Raw genomic sequence first — 20,947 nt, 5'->3', positions numbered from 1 at the left:
GGCCCCAGTGGCCTCCTGGTTTGCCCATGCCTGTGTCTGGCCCTGCTGTACTCTTCCTTTATAGTGAAAGGGGCTTCTGGCTCCATGTCACACTGTGCATTGCACTGACTTCAGGTTAGCAAAACATGGGACAAGCTTACCCAGGATGTGCCCTCTGCTCTAGGACACAATGACTAGCACAACTAAGGGGGTGTTGAACATGAAGCATGCTATGGAGAGAATTCATGGTTCACATTGGGTTAAATCAGCAGTGATGAAGGGGCCAAAATACAGATTTGGTGTTTCCAACTTAAGGGGTGTGATGCCACATGTGATTCCAACTTAAGAGGATGAGAAACCAGGCACCAGATCCTGCCCTGGGAAGGTAAGTGATCCAGGGATCCCTGTGCCTTTGGCTTGCTGAGTGTTTAGTGGGCTGTGTGTGTTTTGGGCATGTACTCTGAGAAGCTGGAAGTGTTGCTAGCTGAATGATTACTGAGTGGTTGCTGGGTGATTGCTGCCTGTGCCTGACAAAAGCCCTAATGATGGAGCAGATCCAGTCCAGGCCCAGAAGCATTTAAAAGAAGGCTCCCTGAATTACCATGGAACAGGCAAGAGAGCTATAGGAGGAAGTGATGAGACTCCAAAGCATCCTATGCCATGAGAAGTTCATCGATTCAATGCTGGAAGAGATCTCCAGGATTGTGGAAGGACTGCCAAAGGCAGCGCTAGAAAAGGAAGAGGATATGGACTCTGAGGGAAGTGAAAGCTGGAGGGTTGTGACTTCTGGCAGCAGGTAGAAATCTTCATCTCTGCCTGTAGCAGTTAACCTGGAGAACAGATATGGAGCCCTAGGAACAGAGAGTAAGAAGCACGTTCTATTGGTGGAGGACGACAGGCCTGCCCTTCTCAAGGTAGGAAGGATCTAGACAACCACCACCAAAAAGAAATGATGGATGGTAGCGGTTGGAGACTCCCTGGTGGTTGGATGCAGAGGACAGAGGCATCCATCTACTGGCCTGACCTGTTGTCTCAGGAGGTCTGGTGCTTGCCTGGAGCATGAATCCCAGATGTCACAGGATTACCAAGACTCATCTGGCCCTCTAATTACTACCCCATTCTGCTCATTCATGTGGGCACCAATGATACTTCTAGGGGAGACCCTGAGCAGATCAAAAGTGACTACAGGGCTCTGGATGAAAGGGTGAAGGGGACAGGAGCTTAGGTGGTGTTCTCAATTCATCTGGTTAAGGGAAAGGGCTCAGGCAGGAACGGGTGCATCCTGCAGATCAATGCATGGCTGCACAAGCGGTGTCACCAGCAGGGCTTTGGCTTCTTTGACCATGGGAGGTGTTTCAAGAAAAAGGATTGCTAGGAAGAGATGGGATCCATCTGACAAAGAGACGAAAGAGCATTGTGGAAGGGCACTGCGTGTGCCTGCCACTTTAAGGCCCTGGAGCTTGCAGCCACCAGGTGCCTAATGAACGCAGCCATTTTAGGTTCAGGGCTGCCCATATAAACAGCGCAGTTTGGCTGCTAGAGGTGAGGCAACAAAATTGCCTGGTTAGAGGGCTGCTGAGTTTCATCTGGAGGTAAGGGAGGAACTGTAAGGGATGGTAAGGAGGCTCCTGGTCCTGGGTATGACCTAGAATTACACCCTGCTGGGAGCGGGTGGCCTGGTTGGGGCTCCCAGTGGTGCAGGAGCCCCCAGGAAATGCCAGACCAGTGATCACCCCAATGAAAGGTGGGTCGGGGCACCTTAACCCCTAGTCCTCACCTTCGGGTGGGTTGTGTTCCATCGGAGGTAGTTGCAGGGTGCAAGCCCTGAGGAGGAGAGTAGGGAGCCAGGGCCAGGTACAGCCAAGGCTGTCTGAGCCCTGTGGGGGTTCGAGACACCGAGAGGGAGAGTTGGAGGCCAGGTGTGGCCAAGCCCGCCTGAGCCCTGTAGGTGTGAGACCCCAAGTGGGAGAATTGGAGCAGGCATGACTGCGGCCACCTGAGCCCACCTGAGGAGGGAGGCCCTGAGACCCTGAGAAAAGGGAACGTTATGAGCAATGAGAAGCCCCAGTGTGAGGGGGCCGTGATGAGAAGCCCCAGTGAGGAAGAGGCAGAGATCTGGAGACAGCGCTGAAGAGCCCTGGTGGGAGGGTGATGTGGAGTCCAGTGAAGGGAGAATGGGGGTTTGGTTAGAGAGAGCAAAAGCTGAGTCCTGACCCCAGTAAGTCTTCCGCTGTTGGGAGGCAGGGTGTGAGTCGAAAATAACACCAGTAGTAGCACTACAATCTGCTGCCCAGGGGGGAGTGAGAGTCCCTGTGAGACCCTGAGGCACCAGTTGTGGTGTGAGTCACCCTGGTCCCCATGTCCGTGAAGGAGGACGCAGAGAGGGGGACCCTGGGAAAAGAGTAAGGGCCATACATTGAGGCCTGTCAGAGCTTCCCCTGACTGGCCTTGGCGGGAGCCAGGACCAGGAGAGTCAGAAGGGCTAGGGGGTCCACCGAGAGGGACGCCCAAGAGCCAGGGGCCTCGGGTCATGACTGGCCTGGGGGTGGAACAGGGCTAGAGGAGCCAAAGGTCCCACTGAGGGGACCACACCTGAAGGGGAACTGGTTGGAGGGAGATATGTGGCCCCGTATGATGGTGGCAGAGTCTGCCTGAAGGGAAGAACTCAGGTGGAGTCCTACTGGAGGATTCTGGGGCCCATTGTGTGGGACTGGTGTGTATGAGAACATCAGGATGTCATCTGGGCCCAGAGAGGGTGGACCCCTGGAGGGAGTGAGGGGCTTGAGACTCCTGACCTGATTGAAAGAGTACCCTTGACTGGCCCATGCTGGGGCCGGGGCCAGGACCAGGACCAGACCGGTCAAAAGGGCCAGGGGCCCACTGCGAGGGATGACTAAGAGCCAAGGGCCAGGAGTTCCAACTGGCCTGGAGGTGGGCCAGGGCTGGTAGCCAAAGGCCCCAGGAGAGGACCACACCTGAGAGGAAAAAATGGTATTAGGGAGCTACATAGCCTGTATGAAGGCAGAGGAGGCCACCTGATGAGAGGATTCTAGGTTGGGGTTCAACCAGGAGGATTTTGGGGCCTATTGTGGGGCCAGTGATGATGAGAACACCTAGATGCCATCTGCAAGGTCTGGGCTGCGGTGTAGGGGAGGATTGGAGCCGCAGATAGCGCCCCCTGGCATCGGGGCAGAAAATGGGCAGCCTCCTGCTTAACCATCTAATTAATCAATTAAGATCAAAGCATGGCAGGCGAGAAAGCGGGGGGTTAGCCCAAGAACAGGTGGGCAGGCCACATTGAGATGGGCCCCGAGAAGGCCCCCCACCGTTACAAGTATCTTCTCAGACAGGCTCGCTAATTTAGTGAGGAGGGCTTTAAACTAGGTTTGTTGGGGGATGGAGGCCAAAGCCCTGAGGTAAGTGAGGAAGCGGGTGACCTGGAGGAGGTACAAGCAGAAGTAGGTAACAGGGGAGGTGTTCTCATTCTTCCTGAGAATTAGAGCAATTGGCTAGTTACTGCAGGTATCTACACAAATGCATGGAGCCTGGGAAACAAGCAGGAAGAACTGAAAGTCCTCACACAGTCACAGAACTATGACACGACTGGAATAACAGAGATGTGGTGGGATAGCTCACATGACTGCAGCACTGTCATGGATGGGTACAAACTGTTCAGGAAGGATGGGGGTGGGAGGGAAGAAGAGGAGGAAGAGTTGCAATTTATGTAAAATAACCATATGATTCCTCAGAGCTCCAGTATGACACTGGAGACAGGTCTGTCAAAAGTCTCTGGGTTCAAGTCAGAGGACAGAGTAACAAGGGTGATGTTGTGGTGGGGGTCTGCTATAGCCCATCAGACCAGGAGGATGTGGTAGATGAGGCTTGTTTCAAACAGCTGACAGAAGTTTCCAGGTAACAGGCCCTAACTCTCATGGGAGACTTCAATAACCCTAACATCTGGGAGGGCATACAGCAGTGCATGGACAATCTAGGAAGTTTTTGAAGAATGTGGGGAACAACTTCCTGGTGCAAGTGCTGGAGGGGCCAACTAGGGGCTGTGTTCTTCTTGACCTGCTGCTCACAAACAGGGAAGAATTGGTGGGGATTAGTGGATGGCAACCTGGGTAGCAGCAATCATGAGATGATTGAGTTCAGGATCCTGAGGAAAGGAAGGATAGAGAGCAGCAGAGTAAGGACCCTAGACTTCAGAAAAGCAGACTTCAGCTTACTCAGGGAACTGATGGGCAGGATCCCCTAGGAAGCCAATCCGAAGGGGAAAAGAGTCCAGAAGAGCTGGCTGTTCTTTAAAGAAGCCTTACTGAGAGTGCAGGAACAAACCATCCTGAGGTGCAGAAAGACTAGCAAGTAAGGCATAAGGACAACTTGGCTTAGCAGGAAACTCTTCATTAAGCTATATACATCACAAAAAAGAAGCTTATAATCAGGGATCTGGGTTTTCCGTTTCCCATGGAAAAACAGAAAAAAAACAGGGATTTTCCCTCTAATGAAGAAAAAAGTGGATTTTCCATTTTAACAGATGCATGTGGATTTTCCCCTTTGGCAAAGAGTTCTCTGCAGGCTGGCAGAGTTTCCGCCTGCAAGAGCTTCTTGCAAAAAGGGTGCCAAACCCTGAGCCCTGTCCCAATGGAGAGGGGGAAGGGGCAGGGCAGGGCCAGAGACTCTTAGTCAGCCAGGGCTTGGCTCAGGCTCACTTTCCCTCCTGAAACCTTTGGGATAAGTGGGGCTTCAGGGAGCTGAGAACTCCCTCTGGCCAGGGCTAGGGGGGGTGACAGGTTGTAGATTGGGGATGGGGGCCACCAGCAGGGCTGGGGGGGCCCCTATGGGTCAGCTATGGGTGACTGTCAGGGCTGGGGGAGATGTTGGGGGCTGTGGGAAGAGCTAGCAGGGTGGGGCTGTGTGGGTGGGGGCTAAGGGAACAGGAAGGTGTCTGCAGGTGCTCAGACCAGCACGGAAGAAGCCAGGAAGCATCTCTGCACCCCGCCCCCCCTCACCCCCCAGAGGTGGGGATGGCCAGGCAGGTGCCTAGCAGTGTTGAGCAGCTGGGATACCTGCCTGGCTCATGTGAGGAGGAGGGAGTGACCACAGTGCAGTGCTGGAGCTCAGGGGATGCTGTGGCATGCCAGAGGCCAGGGTGTGTGCGAAGCTGCTGCTGTCATCCATGCACCATTAGGCTGGGTGGGCTCTGTGCCTCCATGTGGGGCTTGCAGCAGTCCAGCCAGAAGCTGCATGTGAAGGCAAGCAGGAGCCCACCTGGATCAAGGGTATGTGATGCAGTGCCCCTGTGCAGCTTCCTTCTGGAGTGCTGCAAGCCCCACATGGAAGGCCAGCCCAGCCCTACCTGGTGGCACGTGGACCCGAGAGCCACGCGCCATCGGGCCAAGTGGGAAATCACACATGGAAGCATGGAATTGCATGCCAGGCCAGGCAGGTTCCTCGCCTCCACATGCGGCATCCTGCAGGAGTGCTGGAAGCTCCACGTGGAAGCACGGAGCCTGCCTGGCCCAATGGTGCATGACGCCAGGTTGCAGTGCCATGACCCGCACATGCTGGCATGAAGCCAGCCTGCTCTGGTGGGAAGGAGCATGCCAGCGGGCTGGGCTGGGTTGGCTTGGTGCTAGCATGTGCAGGCCCTGAGACTCTGCCAGAGGCATGAGCTGCTGAGGGCTCTGCCTGCTGTGGGCATGAGCACCCCGAGGGCCAGTGGTAAGGGCTGTGCACCACAAACCCCACATCTTCCTACAACCCACCAACACACAACCACCCCCAAACCCCTTCACAACACCCCCCACAAACCGCACATACTGCCATACCCACACCTCGCTCATGGTGCACAAGGGGAGCTGCTGCCAGGAGAAAGCAAGTAGCAGGTAGGCAGCGAGTGAGGGGCACCAGCAGGGTTGGGGGTGCTGTGGCTTGGAAATGAGGGACAATGGCATATCAGGGCTGCTCGGCACAAAGCAGGCAACTGCAGCTGGACCCATGTCTTGGTAAGTGAGAGGGGCAGCAGGAGCTATGATTTTACATGATGGAAAAACCCAAAATCAAATGCCTAAATATATAGGTATTTAGAATTTATTTTATTATAGTGATTGAGGCACTAGTATGTTTCCAAACTGTAAACTTTAAAACTGTAAATATATCAATAAAACATGCTTAACTCATAGCTATATATATAGTGGCCTTTCAACAGATTTGGGGTTTTTAATCAGAGAATTTGCGATTTTCAAACAGAAAAGACCAGGATCTCTGCTTATAAGTGGAAACTTGGACAAACAACTATGGAGGAATATAAAAGTATTACTAAAGCATGCAAGGATGAAGTCAGGAAAGCCAAAGCACAATTGGAGATAAAGCTAGCAAGTGATGTGAAGGATAACAAGAAGGGTTTCTACAAGTATGTCAGTAACAAGACGAGGATCAGGTAAAGTGTGGTTCCTTCACTGAATGAGGGAGACAACCTAGTGTCAGAGGATGCAGAAAAGGCTGGAATACTCAATGCCTTTTTCACTTCAGTCTTCACAGGCAAGGTCAGCTCCCAGACTACTGCACCTGGCAGTACAGTTTGAGGAGAAGGTGAGCAGTCAACTGTGGCAAAAGAACAGATTAGGGACTATTTAGAAAAGCTGAACATATAGAAGTCCATGGGGCCAGACCGGATATACCTAAAGGTGCTGTGGGAGTTGGCTGATGTGATAGAAGAGCCCCCAGCCATTATCTTTGAAAACTCATGGCAATCAACAGAGGTCCTGGAATACTGGAAAAGGCCAATACAGTGCCCATATTTAAGAAAGGAAAAAAGACCAGGATCCCTGCTTATAAGTGGAAACTTGGACAAACAACTACGGAGGAATATAAGAGTATTACTGAGGCATGCAAGGGATATAAAGGATGCAGTTTGCTGCTGCCAGCCCAGGCAGAAACATTGCCTGGCTGAGCTGCAGCAGAAACATCTTGAAGGTAGGAACAGGAGGCTCTTGGTCCTAGGCATGACCTAAAACTGCACCCTGCTGGCAAAGGGTGGTTTGGTGGGACTCTTGGTGGTGCAGGATCCCCCAGGATAATGCCAGGCCAGTTATCTCTCTGGTGAAAGGTGAGGAGGGGCATCCTTGGGTGGGCTTTGGAGGCAGTTGGGGGAGTAGTGGGGCCAGGTATGGCAAAAGGAGTGCTACCTGAGCCCAGCAGGGATGTGAGATCCCAGAGACCCCAGAGGGGGTAGAGTGGGGAGCGTAGTTGTGTGGCCCCACACAGAACAGGAGTAGGCCTGAAGGGCAGTGCAAGGGCCAGCCCTGTGAGTAAGTTGATCATGAAGATAAGACCCGAGGGTGGGGCATGGTGTAGAGGCTCCAGAGGGGGCATAGTAGGAACCCCATGTATGGGGAAGAGGCCAACGCATGGTCGTGGATGCCTGAGCCCATAGTTTGGGCCAGAGGCCAAATAGGGGGCTCGGCCAGAGAGTTATGGGTGAGTCCTGATCCTGTTAAGTCCTTCGCTGCAAAGAGGCCAAGAGTGGAACAAATGAAAGACCTAAAGGGCAAGCACAATGACCTACTGCTCCAGGGAAGAAGTGAGAGTCCCTGTGAGACCCTGGAGCACCAGTCATGGTGTAAGTTATGATTACATCATGTGGATGCCATCTGCGAGGCATGGGCTGTGGTGCAGGGAAGGTTTGGAGCTGCAGATAGTGACCCCTGGCATCAGGGCTGGGAATGGGCAGCTTTTTGCATTATACCACCAGTTTATGTGAACAACAAAGTTGTGGCAGGACAGACTGCCCCAGAGAGGCAGGTGGGCGGCCCTGAATGAGACCCAGCCCCAAGCATGCCTCCTGTCACAGGTGGATAGGAAATTGGTTGGATCATCAGGATTGGAGGGTAGTAGTCAATGGCTCAATGTCTATGGCAGCTGGTATCAAGTGGAGTATCCCAGGGGTCAGTCCTGGCGCTGATTTTCTTTAATATCTTCATCAGTGACCTGGAAGATGGCACAGAGTGCACCCTCAGCAAATTTGCAGAGAACACCAAACTGGAGAGTAGTAGATATGCTGGAGGGTAGGGCTACGATTCAGAGTGACCTAGACAAATTGGAGGATTGAACCAAAGAAATCTCATGAGGATTCAATAAGGACAAGTGCAAAGCCCTGCACTTAGGACAAAACAATCCCATGTACCAGTATAGGCTGGGGATTGACTGGCTAGGCAACAGCTTTGCAGCAGGGAATGGCTGCAGCAGGGAACAGCTGCAGCAGGAGGGGCCACTTTCCCCTTGCACTGAGCAACAGGTTTGTTTCGCGCCACTGCTGCTGAGCCTGGGCAGGCAAGCCTGGAGCAGGAGCAGGGTTGGGGCTCTGCAGCACAGGCCCCTGCCTGTACTGCAGGTCTGGATTCACCGGTGGTGGCAGCCAGAAGGAGCCATCTGCCACCTGGGCTGCCTAGAAAGGCAGTCCAGTTGCAGAGTTGCCCCAGCCCCACTGTATGCCCAGGGGGTGGCAGGACATGCCACAGCTGGACTGTGTCTGGGCCAGGGAACCAAGGGACCTGCCTTAGGCTACACAAAAACCCACCGTGGGTTGGATATAGCCTGCAGGCTGCATTTTGCCCGCCTCTGGCTTAGCCTCTTTACGCTCTCCTCATATGGAAGCCCCTCCAGACTGCTAATCATCCATGTTGTCCTTCTATAGTTCTTCTATAGCCTTTTAAGGGTGTGAAGACCAGAACTGGACACAGTACTCAAGGTGTGGAAGCACCATTGATTTATAAAGAGGCATAATGATACTTTGTATTTTGTTTACAATCCCTTATTAATCCCTTTACATCCCTTATTAATGATCTCCAACATTTTGTTTACCTTTTTCACTGCTGCTGAGTACAAGGCTGGTGCTTTTAGTGAACTGTCCACAATGACTCCCAAATTTATTTCCTGTGTTGTAACAGTTAATGTAGAGCCCATCACAGTGTAGGTACAGTTTGGGTCATTCTTGCCCAGGTACATCACTTTTTACTTTATCTATATTGAATTTCATCTGCCATTTTGGTGCCCATACACTCAGTTGTGCCAGATCCTTCTGTAGTTCCTCATAGACCACCTTGTCCTATTTCCTCTCCAATTTTTTTATCTGGTCTATCAAAATCAGTGATTCTCAACCGTGTTAGACTCAAGGCAACACTCAGAAAATGCCAGCTCTTAGCCTTCACTCATTTGTTGACTATGGAAAAAATAATAGAGTAACTCTACAGTTGCAAAGAACTCAGCGGGCACATCTGCATGTGCAATTAATGTGCATAAATTAACTCCAGAGCTTATTGCTCCAGAGTTTTTTGCTCTCAGGCATGCCACTTGAACATACGCCCAGGAGCAAACAACTCTGGAGCATGTTGTTCATGCGCAGCACATGGAACCTGGTCAGAGCAGCCTAGGTTGGTAGGGAACCCAGGAGGTCAGACTGCTAGCTCAGGGCTGCTCCAGCAGGGCTCCACATGCTGCAGAAGGGCTGGCTGAGGCACAAAGGTACTTCGGCAGAGGGGCTGCCTGCCAGCTAGCCCTGCACTGAAACACCCCGTGCCCCAGCCAACTGGGGCAGTGTTTACACATGTGCTGCTGCACACAAAAAAACTACAACAGAGTTTATTAGTTTTGTGCGGCCTAATAGAAGTGTACATGTAGACACTGAGACATTTACTGCACAGTTAATTAGTTAACTGCGCGGTAAATGAATTTTTTGACACTATGAATTCCCATTTGAAATGTTTGAGTTTATAGTATGAATCATGTGTAGGTGTTTGCACACCTAACTGTGCTAATATTGTGTGGCACCCCTTGGCATCCTTGAAATGAACTCATGGCACCCCAGGGTGCCAAAGCATCCTGTTTGAGAATCACTGATCTAGAGTGTAAGTTCTTCAGGGTAGGGATTGTTTCTAACTCTGTATACGTGCAGTGCCTTGAACAATGTGATTCTTATCCCCATTTTGTAAAATCGCTAGGCACTACCATAATGCAAAGAACAATGAAGACAATGTTGCAGGGTTCCTTCCTTTAATGTAAATGACTTCTGTCATCTCAGTACTATAATTCCTTTTTTCTGGCATAAAATCAAGAGTTTTTTTAAAAATAATAAATATTGAGTTCTCTGTTTGCCAGCTTGTCATGTCTTATCCAGGTTGTCAACTCTTGTGATTTTATTATGAATCTTAGATGTGCTTTTTTTTCAGATAGGCTCATGTCCTGGTAAAGCTACCAACTGGCTCCAAGTTTCTGAGACAGCACTGACTTTTGGAGCTGTGTCCCAGTGGCTCCAAGGACTCCCTTAAACACAATTTTTTTTTGGATTTGAAAAAAAGGTCATGTATTAGCACTGCTGTGTCTGAGATCATGCAGCATGATGTTGCTTGACACAGTGTTTATGCAGTCACTACCTGAGCTAATTAGTTTTGTCTCTCTGCAGAGCCAATTAACCTACTTGCAGCATTGCACTGGTGGCTATACTAAGTGCAAAATATGGTATATCCATTCTGGAAGTCTCTGGAGAATCTGGGACTATGTCCTGGATGTGGCTTCTTGAAAATTGAGTCCCTCCATCCCTCTTCCAGCTTCTGAGTTCTGTGGCACCACATGGCATGGCACAGGACACTCAGGGTAAGATCCGGGCCAGATGGCACAGCGGTAGGGAGGGCCACGCATGCAGGCACACACTAGTGGTGGGAGGGATGTCCATGCAGAAAGTGGGCCAGGGGCCCACGCCCCTACTTGTGCAGCCTGCAGGACACCTGGCTACTTAGAAGTTGGACAGCTCTGATGTAAAACATTAAATATCGCAAGACTTTTAAAGACTCTCTTCAGTGTTGTCTGCACTCAGGATATTCAGTGGCTTTCTGTTTGAAATTACTTGATTACATGGAAAGTTTAGATTGATTATTTTAAAACAAAATAATACTAAGCCTACACCCAAAAGCTGTACTGCTTGCCCTATAGCGCTATAAATAAAATGATATAAACACTAGTGGAAACACAGGTTTATTGCTGTAGATTATTCCTGCGCGGAAAAGGCCTATGTCTGTATGAGACATCTTTGTATCAATGTAAGCTTATCCACAAAAGGCTGAATTGCTGTACTTGCAGCATCCTACATTTTGGAAGCAAAAGCTGGGAAGCGGTTCTGGATGCATCAGAGTGATCAGGAGCTTTGAAAAACTGGCAGATGAGATCTAGTCAGTCTTCTGGCCCATACAATTGCTCAGTTTGAAAATTTGTCCAATTGACACTGCCTAGGACCAATTTTTCATATTCAAGATGAAACTTCTATTTTTGGGAGTCCTCCAGGACTCGGCCCTGAAATCTGGGACCATCCTGGGAAATCCAGGATGGGTCATACATGTGAAAACAGTCACACCACTCCCCTCACTACATCAGCTCTGTAAAAGCTGTGAATGCACCTTGTTTCTTAGCTCTCTTCCTGGCTGAAAAACCAATACAAGAGTCATAGGCACCAACTTTTATCTTTACCAGGGAGGGAGGCCTAAGATGATGGACATGTGGAAAGTTTTGCACATTTCAGGTGATAACCCTCTTCCAGAGAAGGACTAGGGCCCTCAAGCCCCCACATACTTGGTGCCTGTGACAGGAGTAACCCAAGTTATCATGCAAGAGTAACCCAGTAGCTGAATGCATGAGTAAGCCAAGTGCAAAACCAATGACAAATAAAAAGACCTACTCAGGTCTAAAAAAAAAAAAAAATCACATGGGTTTTAACCTAGTCCTATGATCTGGGGCAGGGGCTAAGCCAGAGAGTTCTGGCCCTGTGAAGCAGGCAAGGTTGTCTCTTGGCCAACACAGGCCTAAGATGTGAGCACCAGTGTTGCTACGTGGCTGCTCTGGGAGAGTATCAAACTGGCAGAGCTTTATTACCAGGGATCCTGGGTTCCTCTGAGATATATATAGATATATTTATCTCCTCCACCATTTTTAGATTTAAAAAAAAAGTAACCCAAAAATCCACATTTTTCAGTCTGTAGCCTGAATACACCCAAAAGTGTGCCCTGTCCACAAATGGGATGAGATGGTCAGGGAGGAGTGCTGTGAGAGAGGGAGGGAGCAGTTCCTGCTTTTTGCCATACAGCCAAGCCAGGACCCAGTACTTAACTATATACAAATGATGTATATCAATAAGTTACAAGCCCTTAAACTAATATATTTACAACATGCTTTACATGTGACACCACATTCAATAGTCTGCAATCAGGAAATTTGCACTACCCCCAGGAACATGCAAAACAGAGCACAGGTAATTGGGAACTCAAAACCAGTGGGCAGTGACCAATCTCCAGTACAGATGAGTATCAATATCCAAGAACAGGTAAGCACAGGTAGGTCAAGCTATCACTTCAATAAACATATACAGGCAACCCAGTAGGTAAGCACAGTAAGTCAGGTAACAATACAGTAGGCACATACAGACAACAAAGCAAATAAACACAGGTAAGTCAAGGTACCATTTCAGTAAGCATATACAGGCAGCAACCAAGTAACTCAATATGAACATCTTGAAGAATGCTCATAATTATATTAACATCAACATTACATCAATCACAAAATATGAGGTGGCTTCAACACCCCATGGGGTGTCCCATGGATCCCCTGTCCTTTTGAGTCCAAGCTTGGGCTCACCTCCTAATAGAGAAGGAAGGCTCCAGAATCCCCCCTCCGACAGCATTGGGCTCTGATCCCACAACCTGGGACCCTGTATGTCCAGCTCCCACAGGGGCCTCTCCCAGGGCGCCTCCCCTGTGGGACCTGCTCCTCAGCAACTCCCGCTCCCGTTCTCCAGAACAGTTGGATCTTGTTCCCTGGATGTCAGCCCCTGCGGCCTCTCCCCAGCAGCACCTCCGGCTCCTCTTGCGGGCAGGCGCCCTGCTCTGGGCACCCAGGCTGAGCACACTGCCTTCTCCTGCTATCCGGCCTCATGCTGGGGGTTTTCCTCTCTCTGTGGCCTTGTGCCCCACTCTGGCCACCAAGGACTTCGTTGACTATGAGAAGCCAAACTGCCATGGGCTTCAGCCGTCTGGCCTCACACCAGGGCTTCCACAGGCCCCGCTCTGGGCACCAAGGGCTCTTTTAGATGTGCCAAGCTATGCTGCCAGCTCCAGCTGCCCAGCCTTACACTGGGATCCTGGGCCCAAACTGCTGCAAGCAGCTCCCATGGCCAAGGCTCTGTGCACGGGGTTGTGCGCTGCAGGAGCCTCCTGCCGCTTGAATCCCCAGGCAACATCTTCAGGCTGTCTGCCCTGTAGGCAGCTCCAGCTCTTCTGGGCAAAATGTTTCACCAATCAGGAGTGCCCTCTTCCAAGCCCATTGTGCGGGGCAAAAGTGGCAAGCCCTCCACGACAGATAGATAATTCTGTAGCGTTTAATTTTAATCACAGAAAAATATGCATTTTGGGTTACTTTTTTTATCAGAGAAAACCAGGATCCCTGTTACCAACAGGCCACAAACGTCTCTGCCACGCACCGAAGAAGCAGGAGCCGGCGCGGAGCCTTTGAGCTGGGCCTGGAAGCGGCCCAAAGACTTCGAAAAGCCCCTGAATGTGCCCCTGAAGCACCGCCCCGACAGCCAGGCTCCGGCAGGGCCCGCAGTGCCCCACCGCCCCGGGGGTGTACTTCCCGCTAGCTCCTGCAGAGGGCGCCGCCACCTCCGCTCTGGGCGGTGAAGAAAGCGGCTGTCCGGGGTCACGTGAGTGGCACTGCGTGAGTGCGTGCGGCGCGGTGACGTCAGACGCTTTGGCGCCGGCTTGGCCGCCCGCCATCTTGGTCGCTGTGTGGGAACGCTTCGGGCGGTCGGCGCGGCGCGGCGGGAGCGGCAGAAGCAGCCACAACAGGAACAGCGGCAGCCTCGCCGAGTCCCGCAGCCGGACACAGGCCGGAGCCGCGGCTCCGGACGCTGTGGCCAGGTGAGCCCCGCCGGGGCCCGCGGGCGGCCGGGCGGAAGGGAGGGAGCGGCGCCGGGGGGCGGCCTGCGCCTTGCCGCGCCGCATGGCCTGGGCGGCGGCACAGGCCGGGCCGCTTCCGCTGGGCGGGGGGAACTCGCGGCCTGCCCGGGCTGGCTGCGCCTCGCGCCGGGCGTCCCCGTTGGTCCCTCCTGAGCCGCGCGCGGCCTCCCGGCCCCGCCGTAGCCTCAGCCTTCCTCCCCGGCGGTCGCCGGGGTCTCTCTTCTCCTCTCCCCGCCTCCCTGGGCTCAGGGAACGGCCCGGGGGGCTCGTGGCCGTCCTGCGTGGGTTTCGCTGGTGCTTTTGTGCTTCCGTGACACGAGAAGCCGGTCCCGCAGGAGCCGCCGTAGCATCTCCCGGCTGCCGCCCTGCCGGGAAGGGGCCGGCGTTTGGGAGCTCCGGGAAGACGGGATGATGAAACTGCCTGGCCCAGCTGGAGCTGCCTTGGCCATGGGTGGAAGAGCTGCTCCGGCAAGAGCTTCACTCGTGAGATGGGCGGCGGGGGTGTGGGAGATCCTTTGTGGTTGCTGTCCTTGGCTTTTGATTGTCTGGTTTGCCCATCCCCTTCCTGCCTGAAAAGGCAGCCCCAGGCCTCCAGCCCCTTGCTGCTGAGGATGGTGCACAAATGAGACATGCAGCTCCTCAGCACAAGTTCAGCTTGGTAATTCTTTCAGTGACTTGCCTGGCTTGCCATCTTTTCGGGGGGAGGAGGTACTCAGATGGTATGCAAGATGCTGGGCTTAAGGTTAGGGGCATGGGAATTGACATGAATGCTTCAGGTGAAGGGAGGAGCAAGTATTGCTGAATTATGTTTAGCTTCAAAGTAAAGGTTATCTCTGTGAAGCCCCATCTGCACTGGGACTGCTAGTGTAAATGGACTGGGTATTTTAGTCCTGTGCCTGTCCATGCTCATAGCTTGCTTGCGTGACATGGTTAAAGCACGTGTGAAGGAACAGGGTTGCAAGGATCTGGTATTTTGGGACAACAGTTATTTGTAGGCAGATCAAACAGTGCTTCTATGCTGACTAATTAAGAGGAAGTGCCCCTTCTTAGCAGCCTGAAGTGTCATCAATATACATGCCATTCCAGTGACTCTTTAAGCCGTTGATCTCATCCCTGCCCCTTCAGTGATTTTTTAACTTGATTTTTTTTAAGTGACTTGTCAAAGGCACATGGGCTTATGCATTTTTCTCTTCAGAGCTTCTTTCATCATAAAGAAGTTATGGAGAGAAGGCAAGAGTAAGGGGGTTTGGCCTTAAAAATAAGGCTGTTGGGCTTCTCTCTTTCCTGGTCTTGGCTGTATTTATTTTTGTGGGTGGGGGTTCTCCTCTTAATTGAAGTCTGAGCTGTTGATTTATTCACTGAAGTTCTCTCTTCCTTCTCAAGTGTTTCTCCCATACTTGAGTGTCAAATTAGTGTGTTAACAGAACCAAACAAACCACCAAAATTCGAGCAGGTAGACCAAAAATATCATGTTGCTTCAGTTGGTACACACAGTCTGTTGTGTAGTGTGATGTTACAGTTCTGCCGTTTTTTCAGTGTTCCCTGGCACTCTGCAGTAGATAAGAGTTTCTAAAGGGGAGGGATTCTTGGGAAAGTCTTTGTTTTTTTCACACAGTGTAAGAGGCAACAAGGATACTATTTCCACAATCCCCTCTCCCCTTGACCAGGATTTGATTAGTTTTTACTTTACTTTTCTGTAATGTGACATTCAGAATGAAATATATCAGATTAATATAAGGATTTAAAGTCTTGCAGTTTGTTCTTAATGCTGAGAAATAAGGAAGTTTTGAGTCTTTTTTGTTTTACATCCGGCAAGAAGGTTTCTTTTTGTGTCTTGATGGGATCAGTTATGAGGAACACTGAAAAATATGCCGCTTGTGGGGGGCGGGGTTTAAGATGTGTATGTAATATGTTTTACTTTAGTGGCTCTGGTTTGTAAAGGCAGAAGTAAGTGAAGGGGAGCGAGGGCTTGGGGAGCTAGATAAGATGCTGTAGCCAAGGTGGGACTATAGTGATTCAGGTATAGAGTTTTTATGTAGGAAGAAGACTTTATATAAGCCTTTGAAGTTGAGGGGTGTAAGAAAATCCTTTCTCTCTCTCTCTCTCTCTCTCTCTCTCTCTCTCTCTCTCTCAGTAGGCAATGGAGATAGATGGGAAGGGGGAGGGAACCCAAGTTTAGACTCCTTCACTACAAAAGCTGCTGTAAATCATGGAGCCAAAATGCAGGATTCAGAATAAATGTACCTTGACAATCCCATCCTCTTCCTGTCACCTGGGGATGGATACTGAACTTGTCACTTCAAGAATGGCTGAGTGACTTGATCAGGGTGACATAGGATGTCAAAGTCATGGCAGGGAACTGGACCAGTCTCCCAGGTTCCAGACTAGCCACCATGTCGCTGAGCCCCCCTTGATTCCCATAACAAAATAAAAGCCTATAGTAAAATGCAGAGATGAAAACAATGTCTACAATATGAAGACAAATGGAAATAGATTACTGTTTTTATTAAGCTGCTGGCAGTTGTTAAAGACCATAGTACAGTTGGCGTTTGAAAGATGCTGTGTGCCATCTCCCATGCTGGATGTGTATGGTGTGTCATGTAAGGATGGGGCACACAATTCCTAAAATGCCAGTTGGGCAATTACTGGTAGCCAGGGAGTCGCTCATTGTGCCTGCAGGGCTCCTCTGGCATGGGCAGGATTCCTGCCTTGACCTGCAGCTTCTGTACAAGCTGGGGAGCAAGGTTGTTTGAACCTGGACAGGGGAGTAGTGGGGAACTCCCTGCTCCCTCTGCTGTTTCGTGGATGCCTAGGTAGGCAGCTGAGGCTCCCAGCTACATGCTCGCTTTTTAAAGTTGTAGGGTGCTGTTGGTGGAACTTTGGGGTGCCTCTCCCTGATGGTGGGCTCATTATGCCTGAACCTTTAAAAACCAAGCTGCCTCTAGGAGCAGTTTGTCTGTGGAAGTAGCAGCTGGACAAGGGGGCTCTCCAGTCCCCAGCTGCTCCTTCCACACTGGGGAGTGGGGAGGAGGGGATGGAGGCTTCCCAGTCTGAGACCTGGTGTCCAAGAAGCTTTATAGAGCATGTCTGCAGCTGGGCTCTAGCCGTGGTTTTTAAACCTCCTTAGGCACTCGGATCCAGACAGTAGGGAGAGGTTCTGTGTCCCAATATTGAGTGTTAAAGAGCATGGCTGCCTCCATATGTTCTTTAAAACTCCCACGCTGCCTATGCCCCTGAACACTGAAGGAGCAGAGAGTTGCCAGCCCCTGAATGCTGCTTCCCCCAGTGCCCCACAAACTTAAAACAGGTTAAAACTTAAAATGACGGGCTCCCAGATGCACATTTGCTTTTTAAAGGTCTGGGGCACAGCAAAGCCAAGGCTGGGGAGATGTTTCCTGATGTTGGTCTCAGGAGGCTGTGTTCCGGATCCTGAGGCTGCCCAATGTGGGATCTCATTCTCAGCTGACCGTTGGGATCTGCCATGAGTTAGCTGGACATGCCACACCTTCAGTTTAAGGTGCAATACAAACAAGTCTCAAATGATACACATTATGTGTAGACAATCTTTTGGTTGTTTGCTGTGTTATTATGCCATAAATTGATTTTAACATGTGGCAGCGTTACTATTTATGGTGGGGTTAACACCATAATCACACCTCAAGCGTAATGTGTACCAGAGCCTTTAGAAATACTTAAGGTATTGTTTAATATTCATTCTCAGACTTTCTTTTTAGACTGTTAGAGATGGCACAAGCTGTCATTAACAGAATTAGTTTTTCATAGTTCAGATGTGTTATTGTTTCATGACAAAATGAGTCTTAAGTGCAGCAACTCATTGTATCTTTGCAGGCTTATAACAAGTTTTAAAAGTATCCTAATGGTGGGAAAACGAAGCTTGAGCCACTTGATTTGAGAGAGGCAGTTCTGAAAAGATTTTTTTTTTTCTTTTTGTAGTCTCTTCTGTTAGCAATTCTGGTACCATCTAACCTGAAAGGTGATTAGCTAGAGAACTGAACGTGCATCATCACAAGAAATGGAGTCAACTTAGGCAAGGAAGAAAAGGGATTTTTGAATTGCACCATCATAATATTTTGTTAAACAGCTATTTTATTCAATGTATAGTTGAAGCTTTAGTGAAGGAGACATTATTAATTAAGCTTTTGAATATTTAATAAAGGTATAAGATCAACTAGACCTTGTCTGAAATCCCTAATGGCTTCTATGGGTTAAACCAAGGGAGACTATTTGAAGTTCTTGACACATTGTAGTTTCCTGCTTACTTTATGCCACTCTTATTCATGTTTAAGATTAAAAAGACACCAATCCAGTTTAAAAAAAAAAAAGGTTATGTGATCTTTGCTTTTTTCTAATTTCTACATAAAGCAGAAAAGTCTAGCAATAAATAGAGGGCCTAACTCTGGTTTTCAACCTTATTAGACTTTAGGCACCCCTTGAAAAATACCAGCTCTTCGTTTTCATTTGTTTCTTGACTGTGGAAAAATAATAGAGCAATTCTTCAGATGCAAAGAACTTAGACCACAACAGGTCAGAAAGCTTTTGATTAGAGGTGCACCGATATATTGGTCTGATATTGGATTGGAACCGATATAAAGAAAATTTACTATATCGGAAATTGTCCATATCAGGCCCATAATTTGGCTGATAAATGGCCTGTGCATGTGCACAGCTGCAGTGCAACACAAGTGGCAAGGAGCACTGTAGAGAGCTGCCTCCATCTGGTAAGTCTGTTGTGGTGGGATAGGGAGGGTGGAGGTAGGGGACTAGGGGTGCAGATCAAGATCTCTGTGGTGAGGGAGGGTGTGGGGCTGGGACAAGTGCTGCCCAGCCAGCATGGGGCAGGCGCAGCACAGAGCTGCAGCTCATCTGAGGGGGGCAGCTCCTGCTGCTGCATGCCGCTTGGCCAGGAGGCACTGGTTTGGTACTCGCCTGCTTGTCCGGTGGCTCCTGGACAAGCCCCTGCAGGGGATGGATGGGGATGTGCCCCTGGATCTGCACTTTGTGGGCTGGGGCCGGGGCTGTGCCAAGCTCTTCCCAGCAGGGTGGGGCTGCACTGGGAAGGGGCTACAGCTGCAAATTCACTGTAGCCGCTTCCTAGCATAGGCCTGCCCCACCAGAATGAGCTTGGCACAGCCCTGGCCCCAGCCTGCCCTGCACAGATCAGGGGGCACACCCCCTGCCCTCCCAGATGAGCAGTGGGAGCCACCGGACAAGCAGGGAAGTGCCAGACAAGCTGCTGGACTGGCAGCTCCCAGCCAAGTGACTTGTGGCAGCAGAAGCCACCCCTTTCCCCAGGTGAGCTGCAGCTCTGTGCTTCACCCGTCCTGGCTAGGCAACGCTTGCCCCTTCCCTAGCCCCACACCCTCCCTCACCACAGGGGCCTTGATCTATACCCCTAGCCCCTTCCCTCCCCCCTTCCCTTCCACCATACCAGGCTTACCAGCTAGAGGCAGTTCTCTGTGCTGCTGGACTGGGTATCAGAAACCAGATCAGTATTGGCTGATATGCCTCCTTAAAAGTAGCATCAGCCGCAAAAATCTCTATTGGTGCACCCCTACTTTTGATGCTATGGACTTCTATTTGAAATCTCTGGCTGAACTTGTGAATCAGTGCTAATATTGCCCAGCCTACCACAACAGCCTTAAAAGGATCTCACTACATTCCAGAGTGCGGTGGCAGACTGGCTGAGACTCTCTGGTCTAACTAATAATCTTGCATCTTTAACTATTTGTTTTTCATCTTTAAGAAATGTTTAGCATATCTTAGCTCATCTTGAAAGTATTTCTCGTGTACTACTTGGTTATTTTTATCAGACTTAATGAGAACTTAAATCTTCATCAGCAATGTGTAGTTCATATTTTAAACCAGTTCCATTTGGTGATCACAGTCTAAATAGAGAAACTCCAATTTTCCAGAAGAGTAATTTTGAAATAGTAAAGAACCTCTTGGGAGATTCCTTTTTCTGATTAAAACTCCATGTGCTCCAGAGACCTAGCGGACCTACTGTGGCTAAAAAGGAAAGCCTACAAAGGATGGAGGACGGGATTCACCTCCAAGAAGGATTACTCCGCGCTGGTCTGGTCCTGCAGGGACCAAACCAGGAAAGCCAAGGCTGCAACTGAACTCCAACTAACTTCAGGCATCAAGGACAACAAAACGTCCTTTTTCAGATATGTGGGGAGCCGGAGGAAAAGCAAGGGCAATGTTGGACCCCTGCTAAACCAGATGGGGCAACTGACAACTGACGCCCAGGAAAAAGCCAACCTATTAAATAGGTACTTTGCGTCAGTCTTTCATCAGTCACACGGGATCCCCGTGCCTGCTATGGGACAGGGAAATCTGGGTGAGAGGGATCCCCTACCCTCCATAAATGCTGACTTCGTGAAGGAACACCTTGAGAAGCTGGATACCTTCAAGTCAGCCAGCCCTGACAATCTGCACCCCAGGGTACTCAAGGAGCTGGCGAGCGTCATAGCCCAGCCCCTGGCACGGATCTTTGAAAACTCCTGGCGCTCTGGCGTAGTGCCCGAAGACTGGAAGAAGGCCAATGTGGTGCCGATCTTCAAGAAAGGGAGGAGAGTGGATCTGGCTAACTACAGGCCCATTAGCCTGACTTCTATCCTGGGGAAGATCTTAGAAAAGTTTATTAAGCAGGCCATCCTTGAGGGACTGGCCCAGGCTAACATTCTAAGGGACAGCCAGCACGGGTTTGTTGCGGGTAGGTCTTGTTTGACCAATCTCATTTCCTTCTATGACTAGGTGACCTATCACCTGGACAAGGGAGAAGAGATTGATGTCATATATCTTGACTTCAAAAAAGCTTTTGATCTGCTATCCCATGATCAGCTCTTGGCCAGACTGCCCAGTTGTGGCCTTGGCTCCACCACGATCCGCTGGCAGGGAAATTGGCTTCGTGGTCGGACCCAGAGGGTTGTGATTGATGGCAGTCA

General features: G+C 50.4%; 1 protein-coding gene across 16 annotated transcripts in view; it reads left to right on the top strand.

Annotated features, from left to right (window-relative positions):
• Positions 1 to 13,753: 13,753 nt before the first annotated feature.
• Positions 13,754 to 20,947, top strand: part of PRRC2C (proline rich coiled-coil 2C) — a 105,682-nt gene continuing 98,488 nt past the window's right edge. For 7 of the 16 annotated variants that reach the window (XM_090050121.1, XM_090050124.1, XM_090050123.1 and 4 more), the window contains exon 1: positions 13,754 to 13,940. The gene's annotated coding sequence lies outside the window, so the exon portion shown is untranslated. Of the gene's footprint in view, positions 13,941 to 14,110; positions 14,463 to 20,947 lie in introns of those variants that run through there. The other 9 variants (XM_090050127.1, XM_090050126.1, XM_090050125.1 and 6 more) reach the window with 3 other exon arrangements.

The sequence above is a fragment of the Crocodylus siamensis genome, chromosome 5, assembly GCF_052110815.1.
Source record: "Crocodylus siamensis isolate JL-2025a chromosome 5, ASM5211081v1, whole genome shotgun sequence".
In the NCBI taxonomy this organism is placed as follows: domain Eukaryota; kingdom Metazoa; phylum Chordata; order Crocodylia; family Crocodylidae; genus Crocodylus; species Crocodylus siamensis.
Note: the sequence above shows the minus strand (reverse complement) of the source record. Positions and strands in the feature narration are given on the sequence as shown.